Source organism: Aptenodytes patagonicus, chromosome 12 (assembly GCF_965638725.1).
Source record: "Aptenodytes patagonicus chromosome 12, bAptPat1.pri.cur, whole genome shotgun sequence".
Taxonomy (NCBI): Eukaryota; Metazoa; Chordata; class Aves; order Sphenisciformes; family Spheniscidae; genus Aptenodytes; species Aptenodytes patagonicus.
The window spans coordinates 22,012,856-22,035,040 of NC_134960.1; the positions used below are offsets into that span (position 1 = coordinate 22,012,856).

Consider the following 22,185-nt stretch of genomic DNA (forward strand, 5'->3'; position numbering starts at 1 on the left):
CGTACGGGACAGCCAGACAAACCGTGTAACAGATGTGATCTTCCACACATTATCAGAGACAACGGCCCCCCTTCCGAGCATTACAACGAGCAAGGCAAGAACTTCACACCTGCAGGTGTGAAGGAAGGCATCAGAACATACCCTTCTAGCGTATGGCACTTAGAGTAGGTACACGGTTCAGGTGTTTCGTAGGCAGTGGATACACGGTTTGCTCTTCCCAAAGCTCCCATGATGGCATTTGTCATAAGCACACAATCAAGCTGCTAGTTAAGAATTGAGGACAACCTGCAAACACACAGGAGGAACCTCCCAGGGCTCCCAGTAGAGCTGGAGTGACATGTCTTAGGCCAAACTTACTTGGGAAGCCAGACCTCACGTTGCATGATCCTACAGCTGGGCATTAATTGGGGAAAGGAGAGAACTATAGCTCTTGTGTCCTTCAACAGCCCCTCACGAACAGCTCCCACGACTCGCACCTCCAACCCTTCACAACGTGCACTGTGTTCTTTGACCAATTCATGGCAATTATGAGGCGTTCTGCACATGCATCATCGTTCTACATGCACAGTTATTGCACTAATACTTCGTGATAGGAGGACTACCATTGCCTTTTAGGAAAGTTAATCTACGATCACCGCATCAATGGCACAGGCCTTGGCACCAGGTGTGAAATCAAACCATTGCCCAGCCAAAACCACGTTTACCCACCCATTTGCATGGTTGGAAGCCAGCCTCTCACCCTCCTTGCTCTGCCTTCACAGCCTTTACCTGCACCACGGACAATACCCAATATATTGGCCCTATAGCGGACACAGGCAAAAAAGCATGTCATTCGGTGACATTTTAGGGATACGGAAGTGTATCAATGTCTTTGTCTTGGCAGCTGAACACCTTCAAGGTAGGGATGGAAACGGCTCCCCCAGCCTGGTAATATTAACCACAACTATGGGACCCACACAACAACTAGGAGAAACCAAACATTGACACCTACCTTTTACACATTTCCTACTATACCACAGCAAACTCTTCCACCTGCCCTGTCTCCGTGCAGACAGAATGCTTCGGCGTGCTCAAACATCACGCAGCAGGGAGGCTAACTTTGCAGACAGACGTCACTGAAAGAAGTGTTTCACACACAGCTTCTCCTTACGGAGAACAAGGCTCACAACACGGATGCATGCATAGAGACTTCTCTGCTCATCACACTCATTTGAAGAAACGTAAAGTGTTCTGAAGGCCAGAAGCAATATGCAGCTCACGTAAAGACTCAGTCGACAGCATCAGCTCAAAGACACCGTCGTTCTTCCTCAGCACATGGGCAATGCGAAAGATACGTGACTCTGCAACTGTTAATGCAATGTTTGTGTCTACGCCCAATAACTACCGTTCACAGGAAAAGCTGTATCCAACATGACAGTGCCTAAAATGAGCAACTTCCTCAGACATGCTTCAAATAACAAGCCCCAAACCCAGAAATTCCTGACAAAAATACCCTCCCGTCTCCTACACTCCCACCAATTTTAATACCGACAAAACATCAGCCGTTACTTCATAGGAGCAAGAGCCGTTAATAGCAGCTGAAGGATGGTCAAGGCTGGGAAAAGCTTGACACAACCAGGATGAAACTCTGCATCACAGTCTTACAAGGACATAGAACTAGAAAACGATGTTGCACGCAGCCGTTACTAGAAATAGTACCCCTGAGTCATGTTTGCACTTCCGTGGCTATTGCTTGCAGACAAATTCGCCAGAGGATTGTCATCCCCTTTCGGGACACGGGAAAAGGGGGCTTCGTGTAAGTGGCAGAGGCCTTGGCACTAGGCACGATATTAAAGCACCGCCCAGCCAGACGGAGCGTACAACCCCCTTTTTTCCTGCTTCGATGCCAGTCTCTCTTGCAGATCTTGCACTGACTTCTCACCATGGGTCTGTGACAAGCAAGAGCACTGATGAGCACTAGTGACACTTTCAGACACAGTATCAGACACACGGAGGCCCACCTTGACCTCATCATGACAAGCAAGGCAAGAATTTAAGTACCCTTCCCAGGGAACAGCACGCAATAGGAAAGCAAACTGATGAACCCACAACTTCTCCAGTCGGAGTCCGAGCAAGGTGATACCCAAAAATATGACACCTTCAGGCTCATTTCCAGAAGGCCAGCAAGAAGCCCTGGGAACCCACAAAACACATGCCATGTCTCCACCGCTACCTCCTCACACACAGCACCCCCAAGACTCTCCTCAAACCCTGCACAGATCGCACCGTGGTCCTTGACCTGCATCATTTCCAGATAGACTCCACCCAAAGAAAAGTTGCACAGACGACGTCTCCTTTACCACGAATAACGTATGACTTCTTACCGTGTGTATTTGGCAAGCAAGAACATTTCCTCCAGTAACAATTTGAGGAGACACGTCTGTGAAAGTGTTTCCTATGAAAACGAGCAAGGCAAGAAGCAAAAACATGCAAAACCAGAAGGAGCGTAACATACTCTTCTAGGTGATGGCACTTAGAGTAGATGCGTCATGAAGGTGTTTAGTAGGTAATGAAAACACTGCTGGCTCCTCCCAAAGCTCCCATTATGGCACTTCTCATAAGTACATAATTCGGCTGTTAATTAAGAACATCACAACAACCTGCAAACACACAGGAAGCGCCTCGCAGGGCTCCCAGTACAGCCGGAACAACGTGTCTCAGGCCAAACTTACCTGGGAAGGTGAAACTCGCATTGCGTGAAACTACAGCTGGGCACTGAACAGGGAAAGGAGCAAACCGTATCTCTTCCGTAATTCAACAGCCCCCCACGACCAGCTCCCACAATTCTCATCTCCAACCCCTCACCGCTTGCGTGGGGCTCTTTAACCCTCGTAATTTGCAAGAACTTCTTCTCCGCAAGAGACCGCTTCCCCAGACCACTTCCCTGTAACGTGTACCACGGTCAGGCCCTGGATGTCTACCAGGAGGAGGAGCGGTGCATTTTCTGAGAGGTTTGAAACCGCAGAGATGATACAGACGTCGATGCGCCTCTTCTGCTACGTTTACATCCACTTCTCATCTACTTCCCCCACCAGGAAAAGGACAGCACACCACCGTAGCCTCGCTTCTCCCACCTCCCACACCACCTATAAGGCTGATGAAAACTCCAGCAAATGCCCTAAATGAGCAATAGGCGCCAACACACAGAGCCTCTGCCCACGCAGCTACGCCTCGCCTCACCTGCACGCACGGAGGAGAGGTAACGGGAAGAGAAAAACAACCCAGGCTACGGAGAAAGGAAAGGCAGGGGAGCCTGGTCAGAGGAACTCACCGGGGGAGCGGCGGGGTCCGCGCGGCGGGCGCCGGCAGGGTCCTCCCCGAGCAGCGGCGCGGGCTCGTCGGGCGGCGGGCGGGCCGGGAGGGTGTCGCAGCAGCTGCCGGCCGACAAGCGGAGCTGGCTCTTGCGCGAGTCGGCGGTGAGCGACACCTCGTGCGAGTAGGAGCGCAGGAAGGCGCGGACGCCGTCGATGCCCACGAAGTGCGAGGCCGGCACGCCGCGCAAGGCGCCGCTGCCCGCCGCCAGCAGCTGCGAGCGGCGCCAGCGCCGCAGGCGCAGCGCCAGCAGCAGCAGCAGGAAGGCGAGGAAGAGGCAGGACACGGCCGCCACGGCCACCACCAGCCACCGCGTCAGGCTGCCGGCCGGCTCGCCCGGCGCCGCCGCCGCGCTGCCCAGCTCCGACAGCAGCTCGGCCACGCTCTCGGCCAGCACCACCGTCAGCGTGGCCGTGGCCGACAGCGCCGGCCGCCCGTGGTCCTTCACCACCACCACCAGGCTCTGCCGCGCCGCGTCGCGGGCCAGCGGGAAGCGCGCCGTCCGCACCTCGCCGCTGTGCAGCCCCACGCGGAACAGCCCCGGCTCCGTCGCCTTGGCCAGCTCGTACGACAGCCACGCGTTCTGACCCGCGTCCGCGTCCACCGCCACCACCTTGGCCACCAGCGCCCCGGGCTCCGCCGAGCGCGGCGCCAGCTCCACGCCCGACCAGCCCGCGCCCGGCGCCGCCGCCGCCGCCGCCGGCGGGTACAGCACCTGCGGCGCGTTGTCGTTCTCGTCCACGATCACGAGCCGCACCGACACGTTGCTGCTCAGCGCCGGCGCGCCGCCGTCCTCCGCCCGCACCCACAGCCCCACCTCGCGCACCTCCTCGTAGTCGAAGGAGCGCAGCGCGTACAGCGCGCCCGTCTCCGCCTGCACCGACACGTAGGACGAGAGCGGCGCGCCCCGCACCCGCCCCTCCGACAGCCGGTACCGCACGCGCGCGTTCTGCCCCCAGTCCGCGTCCGCCGCCCGCACCGTCAGCACCAGCGCGCCCGCCGCGTTGTTCTCGGGCACACGGGCGCTGTAGCGCGCCTCCGCGAACACCGGCGCGTTGTCGTTCACGTCCAGCACCCGCAGCGCCAGCACCGCGCTGCTCCACAGCGCCGGCGACCCGCCGTCCGCCGCCCGCACCGTCACGTTGTACTCCGCCACCTCCTCCCGGTCCAGCTCCCTCGCCGTCACCACGCGGTAGTACTCCGCGAAGGACTTCTCCAGCCGGAACGGGAGGCTCTCGCCGATGCTGCACCGCACCTCGCCGTTCGCCCCCGAGTCCCGGTCCTGCACGTGCAGCAGGGCCACCACCGTCCCCGGCGGCGCGTCCTCAGAGATCGCGCTCAGCGACGACCGCACCGAAATCTCGGGCGCGTTGTCGTTCACGTCTGTCACCGCGATCGCGACTTTCGCCGTGTCGGAAAGCCCTCCTCCGTCCCGCGCCTGCACCTCCAGCTCGTAGGAGTCGCCTTCCTCGAAGTCCAGGCTCCGCAGCAGCGTGATCGCTCCCGTCCCGGCCTCCAGCTGGAAAATCTGCGAGGCTTTCTCCGTGATCTTCTTCAACGAGTATTTCACGTCGCCGTTCAGCCCCTCGTCGGCGTCGGTGGCCGTGAGGGTGACGAGGGCGGAGCCCACGGGCACGTCCTCCGGCACACGCACCGTGTACTCCGCCTGGCTGAACACGGGCGCGTTGTCGTTCGCGTCCAGCACCGCCACGCGGATCCGCGCCGTGCCCGTCCGCGCCGGCTCCCCGCCGTCGCTCGCCCTCAGCACCAGCTCGTGAAACGCCGCCGCCTCCCGGTCCAGCGCCTTCGCCAGCACCAGCTCGGGACGCTGGTCCCCGCCGGGGCCCGCCTGCACGGCCAGCGAGAAGTGCTCGTCGCCGCTCAGCTCGTAGCTCTGCACCGAATTCCGTCCCGCGTCCGGGTCGTGAGCCTCGGCCAGGGGAAACCGCGACCCCGGGGCGGTCGTCTCGCTCAGTCTCAGCTCCGTTTCTGCCTCTCGGAAGCTGGGCGCGTTGTCGTTAATGTCCGTGATCTCCACTTCGATCCCGTAAACCTTCATGTCCCCCTCCACTATCACCTCACAGCGCAGCACGCATTGCTGCACACTCTCGCACAGCTGCTCTCTGTCTATCCTCTCCGTCGTCACCAAATGTCCCGTCTTCCCGTGAAGAGCGAAATACTGCGTCCGACCTCTGCCCAAGATGCGGAGGCCGCGGTCGCGGGGCGCCGGCAGCTCCAGCCCCAGGTCCTTGGCCACGTCGCCCACGAACGAGCCCTTCGGCATCTCCTCGGGAACCGCGTAGCGCAGCTGCCCCCACGCCGCCTCCCACGCCGCCGCCAGGACGCACCACAGCAGGGCTCGCTCCCGCCGGCCACAGCGCCTCCCCGCCGCGACCATCTCCGCCGCGGCCCCGCCGGCGCCGCACCACCGCCGGCAGCTCCCCGCCGCCGCCGCCCAACGGTCCCGTTACGGCTTCGGCTCCGGCTCCGGCTGCGTCTCCCGCTCCGGCTCCGGCCCCGGCTCGCCGCTCCCGGGCGCTGCCGCCGGCCCCTCCGCCTCGCCGCAGCACGGCTCCGCACCGCGGGGACGCTCGCAGACCGCCCGGCCGCCGAGCCAGCCAGCCAGCCAGCGAGCCAGCCGGGCCGCAGCGGGCGGGGCTGCCTGCAGCGCTCCGGCCTTCCTCTCGCTCCTCCTCGGTCAACAGCGGCGCCCGCAGCCTCCTCCCGGCACTGCAGGCACCGAGCGCTGCCGACCGCTGCCCGCCCTGCCTTTCCCACGGACACCTCGCGGGGACGGCACCGTCGCCGCGGACACATCGCTTCCCGTCCGCCGGTGATCGCGGGCGTTGCCTTAAGCTCGAGACCATCTCTGCTCTCACGGTGCGACATCACCCTTCCCTTTCCGCAAGGTGATCGCAGCCAGGAAGAGGGCGGAGTCCTCCCGTCGATGTCTCATTTCTACCGCATGGCGAAAATTAATTCCTAATGGCGGTATATGTAAAGTAAAACAATTTTCCTTAATGCGACTTCTGGAATATTATTAGTCTTCTCCCGCTCGTCCAAAAGAAAAATCGCCCCCACGAATCTTTGTATCCGCCATGCTTGAATGACCGGTACACGGACAGCAAAAGCAAACGGGCTCTGAAACACAAAACGTGATATTCAGACCCTCCCCCGGAGAACCAGGGGTATCAGGCTCATTAATCCCCTCGGCAGGGACTTCTCTTTAACTACTCCCGTTCGCACGGAACACGGTCTAAATTAACTACTCCACCAGCACGGGCTGAGATGAGACATTTAAGGGCTGAAGAAGGTGGGGTCAGTCAGCTCAACCTGACACTCTAAGCCCCCCAACCCCGTACAGCTCCTCAGGAGGTGGGGCTGCTCAGGCACCTGCCGCGCGCTCTGGGCTTTCTCCCTGGAAGACCTTCCCGGGAGCACAGTACAGGCGGAGGCTCCCCTGCTGCTCGAAAACCACTCTCTCCCACCCACCCCGGGTGCACCCACCTGCAGGGAACCTGGCCAGATTCAGCTGCTCGGCTCCCCGCAAACCCCGGCGAAAATGGCTTTGCGAGTACAGCAAGAAGAGTAACGGGTCCCTCTGCCTTTGCTCCTGCGCCCCTTCTCTGGCCCACACCAGCCAAACGGGGGGGGACTGCAGCCCTACGGCAGGGTGGCTTTCCTCCAAATTATTCTCACGCGCCTCTTTTCCCGATATTCGTCTATTCTCAGCGGTATTTTTGAACCGGATGAGAGCAATGGAATTGCGTCAAAATGCTGGTACCTCTACAGATACAGCTACTACTGGAAAAGCAAAGTTGAAGGACTTGAAGAACCTGGGATTTCCCTTTTCAATAGGCCACATTAATTTAGAGTTTGTCTAGTTTATACACAGTTTATCTACTTTATTCAAGTGCCTGACTGCTGCCATTTCGCGTATCTCCTTGGCAGTTTAGGTATGTTCTCAGGATGGGCATAGCCTCTCCCGGTAAAACAGGCAGACACAACACTGGCTGAGAGACCGAATTCCTCGGTTTGCTCTTCCCCTGCCAATGCGATCAACCAGGCCCGAGCACCTCTCTTTGGGAAAAGGGAAGAGGAAAAGAAGACAGGCTCTGAAAGACAAAAGGCTGTATTATTCTTTCTTGAGATCCCAGTCGACACCTTCACCTGCCTATGAAAGGCAGATCAGGAACGGTAAAAAAGAGGGAACTACCACCCAGGGTGGAAGAAAGAAAAAGGAGAAGTAACTGCACAGAGAAACAACGCCCGGACGAATTAACCCGTCCCACCCGGGCTACCGTTGCTGCAGCAGCCTTACCCCAACAGATGGGCGACACTCTCCTGCTTCACCAGGGAGGAACGACCCGTAACTTCTCCTCTCACGGAGAAAGCACGCACCTTTCAGGAAGGAGAAATCTCCAACACCAAGCGTCAGCCCCATTTTCCCGACCCCATAGTGTAGAATCAGCGCGTCTCTTTTTACGCAGTATGGATCCGCCTTCACCCTCACTACCCTTTCAGGCAACACAAGCTTCGCAGTCCAAACTTCTCAGCTGACCCGCAACCTGCGACCGCCGACGAACCAAGAAGTGCCGTCGCCTACTGCCTGCTCTGAATGGAACGGCCTTACCCTGCTCCGTCTCTCATTCCCGCATGGAGACACGGACCAGCACTTGCCACCCACACCCCCCGGGGAAACCCAGGCGAAAGAGGGTGGAGGCTCAGAAAGGCCCAAGGATCTCAGTCGGCACAGAAAGGATCCGGCAGAACCATGACTAACGCATACCATTTTACAGAGCACGAGTTTTGTAGACAAAACTGCTCAGCTGGACCTGAACGCGCCATGAACGCCACCTGCGTGCTGCCAAAAGAGCTGCCAAAAGAAGGGATCGTTTCATTCGTTCGTGGGAACAGAGATGGGCACTACCGGGCAAAGCAGAGAAGCGACGAGCCAAGAGCCCGCTACCGCCAGCGTGAGGTGAGGAAAGGCTGAGCGACGAGGACTGCGCGGGCGTACCGACCTGCGGTGCGTCGGGGTCCGCGGGCGGCTCTCCCGCGCCGGCGCTGCTGCTCGGGCTCCGCTTCCCGCAGGGCTCCCCGCCGAGAAGCTCCTCCGCGGGCAGGCTGGGCAGCGGCGGCGGCGGCGGCGGCGGCGGCAGCCAAGCGCCCTCGGCCACGGCGCGGCCCGGCGCCACGCACAGGTTGTAGGAGTAGGGCAAGGTGCCCTCGCAGAAGTCGGCCGGGAAGGCGGCGCCGGCCACGGAGAAGCGCTGCGCGCCCAGGCAGCGCAGGACGGCGGGCGGCCCGGCCCGGCGCACCCGCGCCAGCACGGCCAGCGCCACGCTCAGCAGGAACAGGGCGCAGAGGAGCGCCAGCGCCAGCACCAGGTAGAACTGCAGCTCCGCCGGCGAGTCGGCGCCCGCCGCCCGCTCGCTCAGCTCCGGCAGCGCCTCCTGCAAGCTCTCGGCCAGCACCACGTGCAGCGTGGCCGTGGCCGACAGCGCCGGCTGCCCGTGGTCCTTCACCACCACCACCAGCCGCTGCTTCGCCGCGTCCCTCTCCGACACGGCCCGCGCCGTCCGCACCTCGCCGCTGTGCAGCCCCACGCGGAACAGCGCCGGCTCCGGCGCCTGCACCAGCTCGTACGACAGCCACGCGTTGCGCCCCGCGTCCGCGTCCACCGCCACCACCTTGGCCACCACGTACCCGGCCTCGGCCGACCGCGGCACCACCTCGAACGGCGACCCCGACGCCCCCGCCCCCGCGCCCGCCCCCGCGCCCGCGCCCGCGCCCGCCGCCGGCCACAGCACCCGCGGCGCGTTGTCGTTGCGGTCCAGCACGAAGACGCGCACCGTCGCCGTCGAGCTCCGCGCCGGCGCCCCGCCGTCCTGCGCCCGCACCGCCACCGCGAACTCGCGGCACTGCTCGTAGTCGAAGGAGCGCTGCGCGTACACCGCGCCGCTCCGCGCCTCCACCGACACGTACGGCGCCGCGCCCGCCGCGCCCGCGCTGCCGCCCGCCAGCCAGTAGCTCACGCGCCCGTTGGCGCCCGCGTCCGCGTCCCGCGCGCGCACGCGCACCACCGCCGCGCCCGCCGCGTTGTTCTCCGCCACGTAGGCGCTGTAGGCGGCCTCCTCGAACACCGGCGCGTTGTCGTTCACGTCCGACACCTCCAGCACCAGCGCCGCGCGGCTGGACAGCGCCGGGCTGCCCCGGTCCCTGGCCACCACCGCCACCCGGTGCTCGGCCGCCTGCTCCCGGTCCAGCGCGCTCGCCGTCACCACCTTGTACGAGCCGCCCGACGACGCCACGATCGACAGCGGCGCCTCGCCCCGCAGCTCGCACGACACCTGCCCGTTCTCCCCGGAGTCCGGGTCGTTCACGTTCACCAGGGCCACCACCGTGCCGGGCGGCGCGTCCTCGGGCACCGGGCTCGACACCGACAACATCGTGATTTCGGGCGCGTTGTCGTTCACGTCCAGCACCTCCACCTCCACCTTGCAGTGCGCCACCAGACCGCCCCCGTCCCTCGCCTCCACGGCCAGGCTGAAAGCTCGCGTGTCCTCGAAGTCCAGCGCCTCCCGCAGCGTGATCGTCCCGCTCTCCGCCTCCACCACGAACTTCTGAAGCACCTTGGCCGGCGTTTCCCCGAAGCCGTAGGTGATGCGGGCGTTGGTGCCGGCGTCGGCGTCGGAGGCGGAGACGCGCAGCACCGGCGAGCCCGGCGGCGCGTCCTCCGGCAGGCTCGCGCGGTACCGGTCCTGCGCGAACACGGGTGGGTTGTCGTTGGCGTCGGTGACGTTGATGCAGAGCTGGGCGGTGCCGCTCCGGGGCGGCTCGCCGCCGTCCAGCGCCGTCAGCACCAGACGCAGGCTCTGCTCGCTCTCCCGGTCCAGCGCGCGGCGCAGCACCAGCTCCGCGAACTTGCTGCCGTCCGGGCTCTCCTTCGCCTCCACCGCGAAGTACCCGTTGGCCTCCAGCTCGTAGCCCTGCAGCGAGTTCCTGCCCACGTCCGCGTCTTCCGCCATGCCCAAGTAAAACCGGGCGCCGGGAGAAGTCAACTCGTTGATTTCCAGCTCGAAAGTGTCTCGCAGGAAGCGCGGCGCGTTGTCGTTCACGTCCTGGATGGCCACCTCGACGTGGAAAACGTTCAGCGGGTTCTGCACCAGCGCCTCGAAGCTGACGGAGCAGGACGCCGACTCGCCGCACATCTCCTCCCGGTCCAGCCTCTCGCTCACGTACAGGTTCCCGCTCTCCCCGCTCACCGTGAAGTATTTCAGCTGCCTTTTAGCGGCAGGCGCCACCCGCAGCTTGCGTGCCGGCAGGTCCGCCGGGCTCAGCCCCAGGTCCCGCGCCAGCGGCCCCACCAGCGAGCCTCTGCCCAGCTCCTCGGGGATGGCGTAGCGGATCCGCTCCGGCGCCGCCCGGCAGCACAAGCACAGCAGCAAAGCGGGCAGCAGCACTCGCCCGGCCGCTCGCCGGCCGCTCTGCCGCTGCCTGCCCGCCATTCTCGGCAGCGCTCGCCGCGCTCCTCCCTCCTGCCGCTGCCCTCCCTCCCTCCCGGCCGCTCTCCGCAGCGAGCGCAGGGGCGGCCGCAGGGCAGCGAGCTCGCCGCCGCCTCGGACGCCGCCGCCGCTCCCCGCGCCGCGACGCCTCTCGCCTCTGCTGCCCGTGCCGCTGCCGCTCTGGCCGGCGCCGTGCGAGCCAGCAGCCTGCGGGGGCACGACGCTGCGCCGCCTCCGCCTCCGGCGCCGGCGCCGGCTGCGGCTCCGGCTCCGGCGCCGCTCCGCGTCGGCCAACAGCGGCACCCGGAGGCGCCGCGACGCCACCGCAGCCGCCTCATGGCCGCGCTCGCAGGGGCCCGGGCTTTTGACCGGGGCTGAGTGGCTGCGCCCACCCTTGGCGTCTCTCTTTTATGAGAGCAAGAGACGATAGTATAGCTAGGGAAGACTTCAAGAGCTTTTTAGCACTCTGTCAGGTATTCCGAATTCTGCTTTCATACCTGGGACAAATACCAAGTAGGAAAGATTCGTGTTGGGGTAATCAATAAGCCATCAGAAACAGGATCAAGCAAAAGTCATTGCAATCCTGTCATGCCAGACCTGCAAAGGGTTTCCGTCTTCCCTGCAGTTCTTCCTTTTGCTGTCTTGTGTCTCTGATGTTTGTCCCACCGTTGATTTTCCTTGTAGGGAGCAGAACAATCGCACTGAGAAACGTATCACCCCAAAGGTAATGTGTAGAGCTCTCTGCTGAGATCACAGAACACCCTTCATTAATTTGTTTCTGATTCACAAAAGAAGTTCCTTCTGTTACGTCTCCATATCTGATGGGGAAAGCCAGGTCAAGTCTTTCATAGAATCATAGAATGGTTTAGGCTAGAAGGGACCTTTAAAGACCATCGAATCCACCCCTCTGACAAAGGCAGGGACACCCTTCAAACGACCAGATTGCTCAAAGCCCCGTCCAACTTGACCTTGAGCACTCCCAGTGGTGGTGCATACACAACTTCTCTGGGCAATGTGTTCCAGTGTCTCACCAGCCTCATCATAAAACATTTCTTCTTTACATGCAATCTAAACCTACTCTTGTTCAGGTAAAACCGTTGCCCCTTCTCCTGTCACGACAGGCCCTGGTAAAAACTCTTTCTTATAAGCCCCCTTTCTATATTGAAAAGGTGCACCATAAGGTCTCCCCAGAGCCTTCTCATCTCCAGGCTGAAAAGCCTCAACTCTCTCAGCCCTGCTTCATAGCAGAGGTGTTCCAGACCTTTGACCAGTTTCATGGTCCTCCTCTGGAGCTACTCTAACTATGCTCCATATCCTTCTTTTAGTGTGGGCCCCAGAGCTGCACGCAGTACTCCAGGCGGGGTCTCATGAAAGTGGAGCAGAGGGAGAGAACCACCACGCTACTTGTTACACAGGCCAGGAGACAATTGGGTTTCCTGGCAGCAAGCGCTCATTGCCAGCTCATGTCCCATTTGTCACCCACCACTACCCCCAAGTCCTTCTCCACAGGGCTGCTCTCAACCCATTCATCCCACAGTCTGCACTGAAACTGGGGACTGCCCCAAACCAGGTGCAGGACCTTCTTGAACTTCATGAGATTCACACGGTCCCACTTCTCCAGCCTTTCAAGGTCGCTCTGGATGGCATCCCTTGCCTCCAGTGAATCAACGGCACCACTCAGCTTGGTGTCCTCCGCAACCTCGTTGAGGGTGCACTCAATCCCACACTCTATGAAGATACTAAATAGTACTGGCCCTGGTGCGGACCCTCAAGGGACACCACACGTTACTGGTTTCCACTTGGACAGTGAGCCATTGACTATAACTCAGGGAAAGTTATTCCTTCAAGGAAGATGTCATATGTCATCCAGGCTAGTGGACCACCATGGAGAGGGGTATCCAGTACCTGAGGGAATTAGCTGTGCTGGAGGTGGTTTATGGTGACCTGAAAAACAAGCAGCTATGCAAAGATCCAGATGAAGTCAAGTGCACACGACCCATGTGGCAGAAGTTTGTAAGGAGCGCACCATTGTCGTATGCCAAGTCATTGGCAGTGATGGCCTGGAAAGACGGAGAGGGACAAACAGTGCATGAATTGGCTGGTTAACTCCGGCAATATGAAGAAAGTCTCTCTTCCTCCCTCGTCTTGGCTGTGGAGAAACTGTCCCGGAAGCTCCAGCAACTTGAAGAGGGTAGGTCCTACTCCCCACCTGTACGGACCAGTATCTCGGCTATTAGGAGTCAGCGTTCTTTTGCTCAAGAGAGAGGCTATAAAGGGTACACACCACAGGGCACCCTATGGTTTTACCTGCGTGACGACGGAGAGGACATGAGAAAGTGGGATGGAAAGCCCACCTCAGCCCTAGAGGCACGGGTACGTGAGTTGCAAGGAAAAGCAATCACAAAAGGGGGTTCTTCCAGGAAAATTGCTGCCCCAGTTTCCAGCGGGCAGTTCCCCAGGCAGAGTAGAAGGGCCCATCTTACTTCTGCTCTTAATGAAGAGACTTCTGACTCGTATTTACAGGAACTGAGAAACGAATACTATGACGAGGACTAGAGGGGCCCTGCCTCCAGCCAGGTGGAGGAAAGGGACAACCGGGTTTACTGGTCTGTGTGGATTCGGTGGCCTGGCACATCGGACCCACAGGCGTATAAGGCTCTAGTAGACACCGGTGCACAGTGTACCCTAATGCCATCAAGCTATACGGGGGCAGAACCCATCTGTATTTCTGGGGTGACGGGGGGATGCCAACAGCTAACTGTATTGGAAGCCGAAGTGAGTCTAACTGGGAATGAGTGGCAGAAGCACCCCATTGTGACTGGCCCAGGGGCTCCGCGCACCCTTGGCATAGACTACCTCAGGAGAGGGTATTTCCAGGACCCAAAAGGGTACCGGTGGGCTTTTGGTATAGCTGCCTTGGAGGCGGAAGACATTAAACTGCTGTCTACCTTGCCTGGTCTCTTGGAGGACCCTTCTCTTGTGGGGTTGCTGAAGGTCAAAGACCAACAGGTGCCAATCGCTACCACCACACTGCACCGGTGCCAATATCGCACCAACCGAGACTCCCTGGTTCCCATCCATAAGCTGATTCTTCAACTGGAGAGCCACGGAGTGATCAGCAAGACTCGCTCACCCTTTAACAGTCCCATATGGCCAGTGCAAAAGGCTAATGGAGAGTGGAGACTAACAGCAGACTATTGTGGCCTGAACAAAGTCATGCTACTGCTGAGTGCTGCTGTGCCGGACATGCCTGAACTTCAATACCAACTGGAGTCAAAGGCAGCCAAGCGGTATGCCACAAGTGATATCGCTAAGGCGTTTTTCTCAATCCCTTTGGCAGCAGAGTGCAGGCCACAGTTTGCTTTCACTTGGAGGGGCGTCCAGTACACCTGGAACCGACTGCCCCAGGGCTCAAAACACAGCCATTTGCCATGGACTGATCCAGACTGCACTGCAACAGGGTGACACTCTGCAACACCTGCAACACATTGATGACATCATTGTGTGGGGCAACACAGCAGGAGAAGTTTTTCAAAGAGGGAAGAAAAGAGTCCAACTCCTTCTGAAAGCCGGTTTTGCCATAAACCAAAGCAAAGTCAAGGGACCTGCACAGGAGATCCAGTTTTGAGGAATAAAATGGCAAGATGGACGTCGTCAGATCCCAATGGATGTGATCAACAAAATAACAGCCACCAACTCCACCAACTAGCAAAAAGGAAACACAAGCTTGCTTAGGCGTTGTGGGTTTTGGAGAATGCATATTCCAAATCACAGTCTGATCGTAAACCCCCTCTATCAAGTGACCCGGAAGAAGAACCATTTCAAATGGGGCCCTGAGCAACGACAAGCTTTTGAACAAATCAAAGAGGAGATAGTTCATGCAGTAGCCCTGGGGCCAGTCCGGGCAGGACAAGATGTAAAAAATGTGCTCTCCACCGCAGCCAGGGAGAATGGCCCTACCTGGAGGCTCTGGCAGAAAGCACCAGGGGAGACTCGAGGTCGACCCCTGGGGTTTTGGAGTCGGGGATACAGAGGATCTGAGGCCCGCTATACTCCAACTGAAAGAGACATACTGGCAGCATATGAAGGGGTTTGAGCTGCTTCGGAAGTCACTGGTACTGAAGCACAGCTCCTCCTGGCACCCCGACGGCCGGTGCTGGGCTGGAAGTTCAAAGGGAGGGTCCCCTGTACGCATCATGCAACTGATGCTACGTGGAGTAAGTGGGTCGCACTGACCACACAACGGGCTCGAATAGGAACCCCAGTCGCCCAGGAATCCTGGAAGTGATCATGGATTGGCCAGAAGGCAAAGATTTTGGAATATCGCCAGAGGAGGAGGTGACGCGTGCTGAGGAGGCCCCACTGCATAAAAAACTACCAGCAAATGAGAAACAATATGCTCTGTTCACTGATGGGTCCTGTCGTCTTGTGGGAAAGCATCGGAGGTGGAAAGCGGCTGTATGGAGTCCCATGAGACAAGTTGTAGAAACTGCGGAAGGAGAAGGTGAATCGAGCCAATTTGCAGAAGTAAAGGCCATCCAGCTGGCTTTAGACACTGCTGACCGAGAAAAGTGGCCAGTGCTCTCTCTCTATACTGACTCATGGACGGTGGCAAATGCCCTGTGGGGGTGGTTACAGCAATGGAAGTGGAGCAATTGGCAGTGCAGAGGCAAACCCATCTGGGCTGCCGCATTGTGGCAAGATATTGCTGCCCGGGTAGAGAACCTGGCTGTAAAAGTCCGTGACGTAGATGCTCACGTACCCAAGAGTCGGGCCACTGAAGAACATCAGAACAACCAGCAGGTGGGTCAGGCTGCTAAGATTGAAGTGGCTCAGGTGGATCTGGACTGGCAACACAAGGGTGAAATATTTATAGCTCGGGGGGCCCAGGACACCTCAGGCCATCAAGGAAGAGATGCAACATGCAGATGGGCTCGTGATCGAGGGGTGGACTTGACCATGGGCACTATTGCGCAGGTTATCCATGAATGTGAAACATGCGCTGCCATCAAGCAAGCCAAGCGGTTAAAGCCCCTCTGGTATGGAGGACGATGGCTGAAACATAAATATGGGGAGGCCTGGCAGACTGATTATATCACACTCCCACAAACCCGCCAAGGCAAGTGCCACGTGCTTGCAATGGTGGAGGCAACCACCGGATGGCTGGAAACATATCCCGTGCCCCATGCCACTGCCCAGAACACTCTCCTGGGCCTTGAAAAGCAAGTCCTATGGCGACATGGCACCCCAGAAAGAACTGAGTCAGACAATGGGACTCATTTCCAAAACAACCTCATAGACACCTGGGCCAAAGAGCACGGCATCGAGTGGGTGTATCACATCCCCTGTCATGCACCAGCCTCCGGGAAAATGGAATGATACCATGGACTGTTAAAGACTACACTGAGAGCAATGGGTGGCGGGACGTTCAAACATTGGGCTACACATTTAGCAAAGGCCACCTGGTTAGTCAACACCAGGGGATCTGCCAATCGAGCTGGCCCTGCCCAGTCAGAACTTTTACATACTGTAGATGGGAATAAAGTCCCTGTAGTGCACATAAAAAATGCGTTGGGGAAGACACTCTGGGTTATTCCTGCCTCGGGCAAAGGCAAACCCATCCGTGGGATTGCTTTTGCTCAAGGACCCGGCTGCACTTGGTGGATAATGCGGAAGGATGGGGAAGTCCGATGTGTACCTCAAGGGGATTTGATTTTGGGTGAGAACAGCCAATGATTTGAACTGTATGATGTTAATTGCTGCATAATATTATATGCCATACCAATGATATTACAACAAGATTCACCCAGATTAATGAAGAATGAACTTTGATGAAACCGAGCAAAGCACAGTGATGGTGGAACCAGGACTGGCTTCAACATGAAACAATCCAACACCGCATACCATCTCCATCTTTCCTGCCCTGAAAGATTATGATGACAGATGGAGCCCAAAGTCATGGACTGAATGAACTCAACGAACATTTTAGAGGGATGGCCCATAGACTAAGGGAATGATATCTGTGTGTATATATATCAAAAATAGGAAATGAGGTGGTGATCAGTTGGAATGTATTGGAAAGTGGGGGACCTGGGCATGACGTAGATGGTATAGAATAAGGGGTGGATACTGTCCTGGTTTCAGCTGGGATACAGTTCCTTTTCTTCCTAGTAGCTGGTACAGTGCTGTGTTTTGGATTTTGGATGAGAATAATATTGACAACACATCGATGTTTTAATTGTTGCTGAGCAGTGCTTACACTAGTCAAGGCCTTTTCAGCTCCCCATGCTCTACCGACTGAGCAGGCTGGAGGTGCACAAGAAGCTGGGAGGGGGCACAGCCAGGACAGCTGACCCAAACTGGCCAAAGGGACATTCCACACCATGGGACGTCATGCACAGTACATAAACTGAGGGAAAGCTGGCTGGGGGGATCGCTGCTCAGGCACTGTCTGGGCATCGGTCGGTGGGTGGTGAGATTGTGTATCACTTGCTTTTTATATTCTTATCCTTATTATAACTATTATTATTAGTAGTGGTATTTTATTTTATTTCAATTATCAAACTGTTTCTATCTCAACCCATGAATTTTCTCACTTTTACTCTTCCAAGTCTCTCCCCCATCCCACCGGGAGTGGGGAGAGTGAGCGAGCAGCTGTGTGGTGCTCAGTTGCCGACTGAGCTTAAACCATGAAAACGTCCAATCAAATGTCACAACAGACCCTGGTAAAAACTCTTTCTTACAAGCCCCCTTTCTATATTGAAAAGGCACACCATAAGGTCTCCCCAGAGCCTTCTCGTCTCCAGGCTGAAAAGCCTCAACTCTCTCAGCCCTGCTTCACAGCAGAGGTGTTCCAGACCTTTGACCAGTTTCATGGTCCTCCTCTGGACCTACTCTAACAGCTCCATAAAATTCTTGTAGTGTGGGCCCCAGAGCTGCACGCAGTACTCCAGGTGGGGTCTCATGAAAGCAGAGTACAGGGAGAAAACCACCACGCTTCTTGTTACCCAGGCCAGGATATGACTGTGTTTCCTCGCAGCAAGCGCTCGTTGCCAGGTCACGTCCCATTTGGCCACCCAAACCAGGCACAGGACCTTCTTGAACTTCATGAGATTCACACGGTCCCACTTCTCCAGCCTTTCAAGGTCGCTCTGGATGGCATCCCTTGCCTCCAGTGAATCAACGGCACCACTCAGCTTGGTGTCCTCCGCAAACTCGTTGAGGGTGCACTCAATCCCACATTCTATGAAGATACTAAATAGTACTGGCCCTGGTGCGGACCCTCGAGGGACACCACACGTCACTGGTTTCCACTTGGACATTGAGCCATTGACTATAACTCTTTGGATGCGGCCATCTAGACACTTCCTCATCCATCTAGGAGCCCACCTGTCAAACCCACCTCTCTCCAACTGAGTGGCCGGCATGTTATGGGGGACCATTGGGGGACACCCTGCACGCGTTCTCCCACTCAGCCCCCGTCTCTTCATGGTAACCTTGGCAGGGCGCGGTTGCCACTCTGCACTTTGAGGACTGCGGTAGAGATGGTCTTGCTTTCTTTCGCTACAGACAAGTGTGCCCCTGGGAGCACACGTCTGCCTGTGAAAGCCTTCCTCTTTACAGCTGTCAACATCAAAGGTGTGTACGGGAACTGCACCTGCACGCAGACAACTGCAACAGATGGGACCTTCCACATTTGACCAGACACCCCGAGGCCGAGCCGTAGCTCATGACAACAAGCAAGGCAAGAGTTAGAAACATACAGGAATGAAGGGATCGGGTGGAATAGCATTTCTGAGGCCAAACTTATTGAGCAGAAGCAACTCAAATTCCATGGTACTCCATTAGGCACACGCTTGTGTTAACTATGGCAAGCAAGGAAATGACCAGCTGTTCTTCTATACCCCCCCACCCCCGAGCTCCCCTGTCTTCTCTCCAACCCTACACACCTTGCGGGTTTGCTTCTCACCTGCTCACAACTGCCAAAAACACATCGTGAGAGGATCATGCACTACCATCACACCAAGAAGGGAGGTACATTTCTCTGCTCAACAGCAGTCTCAGAAGAAAAAGAAGGGTTCTAAAGCACACGAATGATAAACGGACAAAATAAAAGCAGAGCGGTCGTCCAGCAGAGAATGGGTCATCAGACTCACGGTTTAGGGGGAACCTCCTCCCCTCTTTTGTCACACGCACTGTTCCACAGAGGTGCGACTTCTACTAAGGTCATGTTTACATCTATTCCCCCCAACAATAACAGAACACAAAGATACCCTCACATCTCCTGCCCTTCACACCCGCTGCAGCAAGACCAAGAGGCACTACCACACGGCGCATTGCTAAACGAAGCGATGCTGATAAACACCAGTAAAGCTACAGACGTATGAGACCAGGTAATGAGAAACAAAAACATAACTCAGACAAGCAAGGCAAGGAAGCTTTCAAAGAGAAAGTGTTGTCAGAGAAACTCACCGGGAAGTCTTCTTGGTCTTCACTGCGGGTGTTGAAATTCATCCCTGAGAGCACCTGGGAGTCACTGAGGTCTCAAGCACAAGTGCAGCCCTAAAGTCTTGCTCTGGACAACATAGCAGGGGGCTTCAGTTGAAGAAATACTCAGCAGCTCATGTGGCCTGCTCATCTCCCACAGACATGAAGCCGTAAGAGTAAACACCTTATCGTGGGCCTCGTTCCCAAGCTAAGTCTTCTGAGAAATTACCACAGATTCTCCTTAAGCTTCTCCTTCGTTTCCCTCACACCAAAAATTCTGTCCTACGTAGCTGAAGGAAGTATTTGCTGCAAAGCAACACTCACAGTTTCAAACGCAAAAAGCACTGTCCAGAAATGGGGAAAAGGAAACACGACCTTCCAGGAAACAAAGGCCTGAGAGAAAGTGTAATTACAGCTGTGAAGGAACTCTACATCACAACGTTTCAGGGAGATGGAGATGGATAAAGGAGGGTTCACATGGGAATTATTAGCCGTTCTTCCCATATATCATCATTCTAGGTACACACCTATGCTCCAATACTTTATTGTCAGAGGACGACCATTGCCTTTCAGGAGAGGGAATCCAGGATCACCGCATCAATGGCACAGGCCTTGGCACGAGGTGTGAAATCAAACCATTGCTCAGCCAAAACCACATTGAACCACGTGGTCATGGTTGGAAGCCAGCCTCTCTCCCTCCTTGCTCTGCACTCACAGCCTTTAGTTGCACCATGGACAATACCCAACAGTTTGGCCATATAGCGGACACAGGCAAAAAAGCATGTCATTCGGTGACATTTTAGGGATACGGAAGTCTATCAATGTCTTTGTCTTGGCAGCTGAACACCTTCAAGGTAGGGATGGAAACTGCTTCCCCAGCCCAACAGTCACAAAATATCTTTTAAGGTTTCAAGGGTCACCAGCCACAATGAGGCCCCGCCTTAGACCTGGACAACAAAGGCGGCAAGAATGGGAAACCTACGGAAGTGAAGGCATCACAGCTTGACGTTTCAGATTATGTCAGCTCTAGAAGGTACACAAGAAGGGTATCTCGTTGGTAACAAGTCCACAGGAGACTCACACAGGAGCTCACACCAAAGACCACAGCCACGGATCCTCAACGCAATTTCTTTGGACAATAAGAAAGGGAAAATGCACAGAACCACAACTGTGGGACCCATATAACAACTAGGACAAACTGAACCTTGACACCTAAATGTTCTTGCAGACATTTCAAATTATACCACAGCAAACTTTCTCCCCTGCCCCGTCTCTGGACAGACAGAATTTTTCACCCTGCCCAAACGTTACGCAACAGGAAAGCTACGTTTGCAGACAGACACCACTGAAAGAAAAGTTGCACGCACAGCTTCGCCTCCTCTCAGAACAAGGATCACCACACGGATGCATGCAAAGACATTTCTCTGCTCGCACACTACCTCAAAGAAACGTAAAATGGTCTCAGGTGCATAAGCGATATGCAGCTCCGACAAAGGCCCGGTCACCAAAGTATCAACTCAAAGACACCATCATCCTTCTTCAACACTTTGGGCAACTTGGGAGATACACGACTCTCAAATCTCAACGTAAATTGTACGTCCATGCTCAAGAACCGCCATTGACGGGAAGCAGCATGCAACAGGAAAGCAAACTGATGCTTGGCCAGCTGGAATCTGAGCAGTGTGATAGCCAAAAATAAGACACCTTCAGACTCACTTTATGTATTCCAGCAACGAGCCCTGGGCATTAACAAGACACGTGCCTTGTCTCCACCAGTAACTCCTCACACACAGCGCCCCCAAGACAGAGACCCCTCCAGCCCTTCACAGCTCGCATGCTTGTCAATGATTTTCATGATTTGCAGATAGACTCCGTCAAAAGAAAAGCTGCACAGACAACTTCTCCTTACCATGGATAACGATTGACTTCTCACCGCGTGTCTGTGACAAGCAAGAGCATTTCTTCCAGTAACGTTTTGAGGAAACACGTCTACGAAAGCCTTTCTCTTTACAGCTGTAAACATGAAAGGCGCGTACGGGACAGCCAGACAAACCGTGTAACAGATGTGATCTTCCACACATTATCAGAGACAACGGCCCCCCTTCCGAGCATTACAACGAGCAAGGCAAGAACTTCACACCTGCAGGTGTGAAGGAAGGCATCAGAACATACCCTTCTAGAGTATGGCACTTAGAGTAGGTACACAGTTCAGGTGTTTCGTAGGCAGTGGATACACGGTTTGCTCTTCCCAAAGCTCCCATGATGGCATTTGTCATAAGCACACAATCAAGCTGCTAGTTAAGAATTGAGGACAACCTGCAAACACACAGGAGGAACCTCCCAGGGCTCCCAGTAGAGCTGGAGTGACATGTCTTAGGCCAAACTTACTTGGGAAGCCAGACCTCACGTTGCATGATCCTACAGCTGGGCATTAATCGGGGAAAGGAGAGAACTATAGCTCTTGTGTCCTTCAACAGCCCCTCACGAACAGCTCCCACGACTCGCACCTCCAACCCTTCACAACGTGCACTGTGTTCTCTGACCCTGATAATTTTCAAGCACGTGCCATCAAAGGGCCAGCTGTCCAGACCACTTCCCTATAAAAGGCACCAGGATCACCCATGGACTTCACATAGGTATCTTTACATCTCTGTCCTAAGACAGAAGATCTGCCTGCTCACTAGTCTTCTGGGAAGAAACATCAAGGGTCTAAAACTAAAAGGAGCGGTCCTCCAGGAGACACTGGGTCGGTGGACACCTGCGGAGGGGGAATACCCCCCCTCCTTACACCTTGCCTTGCACCTTGAATCTCTCCCCTCCAGCACTCATATGGCTCTCG

General features: G+C 56.6%; 2 pseudogenes; both read right to left on the reverse strand.

Annotated features, from left to right (window-relative positions):
* Positions 1–3,265: 3,265 nt before the first annotated feature.
* On the reverse strand, positions 3,266–5,749 carry LOC143166239 (protocadherin gamma-A12 pseudogene; annotated as a pseudogene).
* Positions 5,750–6,226: 477 nt separating this feature from the next.
* On the reverse strand, positions 6,227–10,870 carry LOC143166240 (protocadherin gamma-B5 pseudogene; annotated as a pseudogene).
* Between the last annotated feature and the right edge of the window lie 11,315 nt (positions 10,871–22,185).